This window comes from Cryptomeria japonica, chromosome 5 (genome assembly GCF_030272615.1).
Source record: "Cryptomeria japonica chromosome 5, Sugi_1.0, whole genome shotgun sequence".
Classification (NCBI taxonomy): Eukaryota; Viridiplantae; Streptophyta; class Pinopsida; order Cupressales; family Cupressaceae; genus Cryptomeria; species Cryptomeria japonica.
Window position 1 is genome coordinate 432,044,291 of NC_081409.1, and position 6,825 is coordinate 432,051,115.

The window sequence follows — 6,825 nt, forward strand, 5'->3', positions numbered from 1 at the left end:
GAACTTTAGACTCATCCAAAGAATTTTGATTATCAGAGGGTAATGATTCATCCATAGGTATCTTGTTTAACGAGTCATCACTAGAAGAGGAAGGCTTAGAAGAACTCCCTTTGGAAGTAGATGTTTTCAAACAAGCTTGAAAATTAGTATCACCTATCAAGGTATATGTCTTATTATTATAAATAAATTTAACTTGTCTATGCAATGTAGAGGGGACAACTTGCATACTGTGGATCCAAGGTCTCCCTAATAACAAGTTGTATGTTAGATTTCCCGAGATAACATGGATAGGAGTAGGCAAAGTAACAGGTCCCACTATGATGGGTAAGGTGATAATACCTAATGAAGACTTAGCCACATTATCAAAGCCTCAAATGGGATGAGAGTCAGGCTCAATAAGGGATGTATCCACACTCATCTTATGCAATAGATTAATGCTACACACATTAAGGCCAGAACCATTATCTACCAATTTTCGTCTTATAGCAGTGTCATTTATGATAACCACAATCATCAAGGGATCATATTGATGTTGAATTTCACTAGTAGGCAACTCATCTTGAGTAAACACAATTTGAGCTTTAGGATTCATCACAGAGTTAACCAAAGACACTATATTACTAGATGTATTAGGTGGAGGAACATTCAAATCTTTCAAAGCATCTTGTAACATTCCATGATGAGCGGAAGAAGTTTGGATCAAAACCCAAAGGGATATCTTAGCAGGAGTAGTTTTAAGTTGTTCTATGAGATCATATTCCTTACCAAAAACTTGTGAAATCTGTGGAGCTTGCGGAAGAATTGGTTGAGGATTAGGAAGAGAAACTGGAGTAATAGGAGGAGGATTAAGCTACCAATTATTTCTAGTATTATAGGTATGAGCAACCGCATTATAACTCTCTCTAGTTAGTTGCTTAGCATACTCATAAGGGCTCTTAGTAGAATAACCTCCTTGCACAGTAATAATAGGTTTGTTAGGAGTGCAAAAAGAATCATTATCATAACCACCTTAAACCACTAAGATAGGCTTATTTAAAGGTTGAGAATTTTGAGAAGGATAGGCACCTTGGACAGTGAAGAGAGGTTTGTTAGGTGTTTCATTCACACGTATCAAATTAATTGAGGATGGTTTAGAGGAATGAACAAAAGTGTTGGAAGAATTATTGATAGTGTTCTCTTGCACTAAAATCTTATCACGGATTAAATCAATTTTAGGAGAGAGACAAGGGGTAGGCATTGATGTTCCAGTAGGAAGAGTAATACTAGGAAAGGTCATATCATCCTCTATCATCAAAGGACCTACATGGGGAATAAACTCTCTAGGAGAAGGATCAACATTACTCTCTAAAGTCTCACTTTTGAGATGGAGATCTTTGAAAGAGATGTTAACCATCTTGTTTTGAACTAGGGTTTCCTTATGAGTAGAACCAAGTTGAGGAGAGGGAGATGCTTTATTTTTAGAGGGAGAATGATTGAGATTCAAGGAAGGTGAGAAACTATCAAGGGAGTTTCCAATCTTGATTTCATCCCCTTTGGCTAGGGGTAGAGAATAATCTATACCTTCTTCTAATGGTTCATCCCAAATAGTGAGGTTGTTGAAAGGAATGTTTGAAGTATTGTCAATTTCGGGAGAGGAGATAACATTGTCTATTAATTCCTCATCCTTAGGAGGGAGAGCATCAATAGATGTGTTAAACTCATCCTCTTTGATCAAAATATGTTCAATATGATCTTTAGGGGAGAGAGAATTAAGGAAATTGCTTTTTATTTCATCTTCTTTCTCTAAGGGATGCTTATGGGTAAGACAAACTTTAGGAGAAGGGTAAGCATTTATCATTAATTCATCATCTCTAGTGGGAATTTTGTTGGAAAAGGAAATGCCATCACTAGTAAATGTAGGGATAATGTCATCTTCTTGCACAAAAGGATCATCATGAAGGGAGCGTTTTTTAGGAGCCACAAAGTCATCAAGGGCATCATCCAACAAAGCATGATCATATCTATTAAAAGCTTTATCTTTTGATTCAAAAGGAGATATCTCTTCATAGAGGGGATCATTGAAAACAACCATGTTACTAGATTTAGTGGAAGAGTTGATAGGAATGTACCCTTGAGAGGAATCATTCGACTTATCTTTCTCATCACAACGAAATGGCATAGTAACAATGTTTATGAGTTTTTGGTAAAATGAAGGTTTGGTATCTTTAGGTTTCAAAAACTCATCTAAAGCTTCATCTAACTCATAATCATCACAAATATGAACATCTTGCAAATAAAAATCTGACATTTTGAAATAAAAATTGCACACAATGCAAAGAAACAAAACACACTCTTTCTTTTCCTTCTTTTTTTTTTTTTTTTTTTTTTTTGAAAATGAAACTTAATTGAAACACGTTAAATCTAGATTTAGATCTAACAAATGTAATGCAAGAGAAAGCAATAATAAGATTCACGTCGGGTTCACCAAAATGTGTGGGGGAAAAAGTGACACTAAGCAAACATACCCTAAACTCACTTTCAATCACACACTTGTGGAATACGAAAGAGCCTAGAGGTATCACACAATTGGCTACTTCTTTTTGTGGAAGAGAGAGCCATGGGCTACCTATTAGGATTTCTATTCCTTTGTTGCAAATGATAGATAGAATGATGCAAGTTCAATTCTTAACCCCAAAGTGCAAGTATGAACTAGTAACAAGATTGCAGAATTAAGATTAAACAATGGAAAATTGTAAACACAAGGACAAGACAAGAATGCAGATGTGTACCTGGAGTTAAAATTTGAGTGAAAATGTTCGGGACGAGGGCGCGGGTGCCACTGTCCTGATTCTGCTCCTAAAAATGTTGTTTTGCAACCTGAAAAGCTATCGGAAAAATGTTGAAACTTGCTGTCTAACAAAAGGACCAGGGCACCCAGCGCCCCTGTCCCAGGGACCAGGGCACCTAGCGCCCATGTCCTGGCAGGACCAGGGTGCCCCATGCCCCTGTCCTAGCTTTCTGGGCTGGAATTTGGTGCGAAGTTCAGTCTCCGTCTACTTCCGTCGGATCTGCAACTTGCGACATCATCCGAATCCCGAAACCTGAACTTATATCTGAAAAAGGTATGGTGGGTGGCTATATAGGGTTTTGCCTTAGTCAAACCCCCGCTTTGGTGATTTCCACCTCCATGAATAGCCAAGTTGTATTGTAAAAGTAGTGTGTGTGCAAGATCCTAGAATGCAAGTAAGCAAACTAGAGCAACCTAGAAAGTAAATCCTAATTGCTTGTAAATGATAATGTAAATGCCCCAAATCAAGATGTAGAGTGATCTAAAGCATGAATACAAATGATGTAATGAAGCTTATGCAAAGACATGAAAACATCATGAAATCATACCCAACCCCAAGGGAGGGGTACAAACCAATCTTAAGTTGGTGATCCCTTATTGCTCTTCAATGCCTTCAAAGCCCTAAATGGATGAATGAAATTGATGAATGCTTGATGGATGGATGTTGAATATTGTTGAAGTCTTCAAAGATCTGCTCTTTCGTTGCATAGAAGGCCCCTGAAACCAAAAATTCGGATCCTTTCCAATGAAGAAAGAGAGCTCTTATGTATGAAACCCTAGGTCTTAATTTCAACTTTAGGCCGACTTAGAGATTTAATCTCTTTCTAATTTCTTGGGGTTAAGCTTTATTTTATGATTGGATCGCACTCCTAAAATTTTGGGAGAAATGTCCGAGACTGTGTGCACTCCGGGCGCCATGGTCCTGACAACTTTTCACCAAATTTTTAGGGTCATTGGATATGATGATTTTAGAGAGAATCCCGAAGTTATAGGTGATTTCGAGATGTTTTGACCCCCGAAATCAAGCCCCCAAGTTCAAAATAGGACCTAATTAGGGTTTTTGATTAAATGATGTATTGGAGGAATAAAATGAAATGGGCACACTTTAATGAAAAGGGCTCAACTTTATGATATAGGAGATGATAAAATAGGACCTTAGACCTAATTAATTTAATTAATTAAATGCTAAAGGGGAAATGCAATGCAAAATGCAAAATGCGCTAAGGCGGGTGCTAAACTAGGTGTGAAATTGTACCACCCTAGCAAGTGCATACAATTTACAACGCTACAAGTCCTTCTAGGTGTACCAGATTACGAGGATTGCAGGATCATGTCCTAGCATACGGGACCCATAGCCATCGAGAACGTGTCTAGTGCCTCGTAAAAAACCCCCTGAAAAGATTAATGGACTGACTTGGGCCCCCCTACCTTCCTATAGTGGGCACCCTATATGACCCATCCCTCGACCAATCTAGATAGAGACGATAGGGCATTCGAGCACCAATCCAAACGATCGAGCCTAAGCTCCATCTCAACATGCAAAGAAATAGAGTCGATCTAGCCACAAAACAAATAAGACCCATGGTCGTATCTCTCAGCAAGCGACCTTAATTTTGGGAGATACCCCCCCACGGGCACTAAGGCGATAAGCACTTGACCAACAAAAAACAACTTGAAGAAATAAATGCTCAACCCCCGGCTAAGATAGTAGGGCATTCACTTCTTTATCTTTGGTAATCGCTCTTGAGCGGAGATATCAGGGGTTGCCATCGAATCTTGCCGATACAGACAACCCCCCTATTCTCAGATCTCTTCGCTCAAGATCTCTCACTGCGAATCCCCCATAGAATAGTAGGGCCTTCTGAATGAATGAATGAGAAAAAGGTATCTACTACTCGAAGGTTCATTCAGCTCCGCTTTACTATTCAATGTTTTGCTGTGAAGGGAGATTAACTGATTCCGTGGAAGCCCTACCTCTATATTGGGCCTAGAAATAGCTTCGATTTGCTCGGCCATCTACATCTCGTTTTGTTTTAAAGTACTCACTTGTTTAGGATATGGGGCTATCATAAGGAGAGAGAGGTGCTTCGTTGGTCAAAACTTTTGCCTCCTTGGGGGTTTTATTATCAAGTAGCGAGAAACGAACGAGAGGAATAGAGCAGCTACCTACTCATTCTCAGCAAGAGCTGGTTGATAAGAGTCAGAGAGCAGAGCTAGCTCCCCTCTAAAGTGCGATAAATGTCGAATTGGCAGCCGCCGTTCACTGTGCTTCGGGTATGTTGAAAACATTTACACAATTCTGATTCTATTCAGAAAGGGGTCACACATCTGGTAAATTGGTTTCGAAGGATCGGGTGTCGATAGAACATGTGATACTCAATCCAACAATGTGATATTGTGTTGGTGCCCTACTGGGCGCTTTATAATAGAGAGTGTTTGGAGAGCTGTTTCTTCTAGAGTGCACCTGATTATGCCATGACTCCGTCCAGAGAACAATGGAATAAAGGGCTTTCTGAAGCAGTTTGAATCGGAAAAGTATTCTATTATGAAGTCACTTGCGAGTACCAGAGCACGGAGATATGGGACCCCTACGAGTATCCCATGGTCTCTATTCGAACTAGTGAGTTCTAGTGAACTAACTAGGGGCCTACCCAGCCAAAACCCCCAAGCAAAACCCTGGAGTGTGGCTTATTGAAAACCCAAGCTTTTCTTTCCTATTGATTTGGATTCGATCCAGCCACTTTAAAGTCCCCACTACCTGAAAAGTCATGACAAAACCCCCTTTCCGATTTGACCATCCATGTCTTGCACATGCTTATGGCTTTGAAAAGGTAGAGCACTTCATTCCTTTACTATTAGATACGTAATTCGACCTGAGTCAATCATATTTTTTAGTAATAATGAAAAGCACGTGCTTTAGTGAGATTAAATAGTTTGACATTGCACCTCCTTACTTGAATAAGTGCCTAAAGAAAGGATGAGTGCCCCCTGATTTGGGCACTTCCGCTCACACTCAGCTCAACTAGAGCCCTATCATTCATATTGCGGGTTCAGTCTATGAATTGTTATTACTAAAGCTAATATCGATACGAACTAACTCTGTTTGAAGGGGTGGGAGAGGCAGAAAGCTCTTAAGATAGATAGGGAGAATGCCCCGCTTGGGAGGACGGGGGACTTGACTCTTGCTCGGTGCTTGGTTGGTCAAGTGCATGCTCTCTCCCGTTATTTAGTCTTAAGAGTGCCTATTGAAGCACTTCTCCGTCATGTTGTTATTCTTCATCTTCCACTTACTCTCCGATTCACAGAACATCCCGCTCCATCCCGGCCTGGCCGGTCTTGTCACTTCAATGAATTATTAAATCCCCAATGTAGTACCATCGGTGCTATCATGCTAGACCAGTGAGTGTTGTGCCTGCAATAATAGGTTAGATCCTACTGGATAGGCGGGGGTCCTTCCCCGAGTCCTATCTTCGGCAAAGGTCATCAGTAAAATGAACTATAGTCATCTTTCTCGTCAAAGATTTCACCTATTATTGTGGGGGTTCTATAGTTATTGAATTCATCTAATTAAATGAGAACCACTTCTATCTGCTTCTCAACTTGAACCAATGAGAAGAAAGAGACGAAGGTGCCCCAGCCCCCCTACTCGAGATAGTTTGCAACGTGCATCATCTACATAGATCTTGCGCCATATGGATCTATAGGGTCCCATCTCAGATTTCACCCTTGAAAATGAAGCCCATACGGATCGAGGCGGGTCGGCCAACCTACGGTGTACTAGTTGTATCCATTAATTAAGCACAGTGTCGGGCCGCCCCCTCCGGGCAAACCACCGCTTTCGCTCTGCCCTTTCTCATCCAATATATTGACCTAGCCACTACGGGGGATCAATCAACAAGTCTAGAATAGAGTGATTCTTGGTTGGGTCACCCCACCTTTCTCGACTAGAGTGATACGATGACTATAAGTCATCAGTTGTATCACATCTATAATAGATG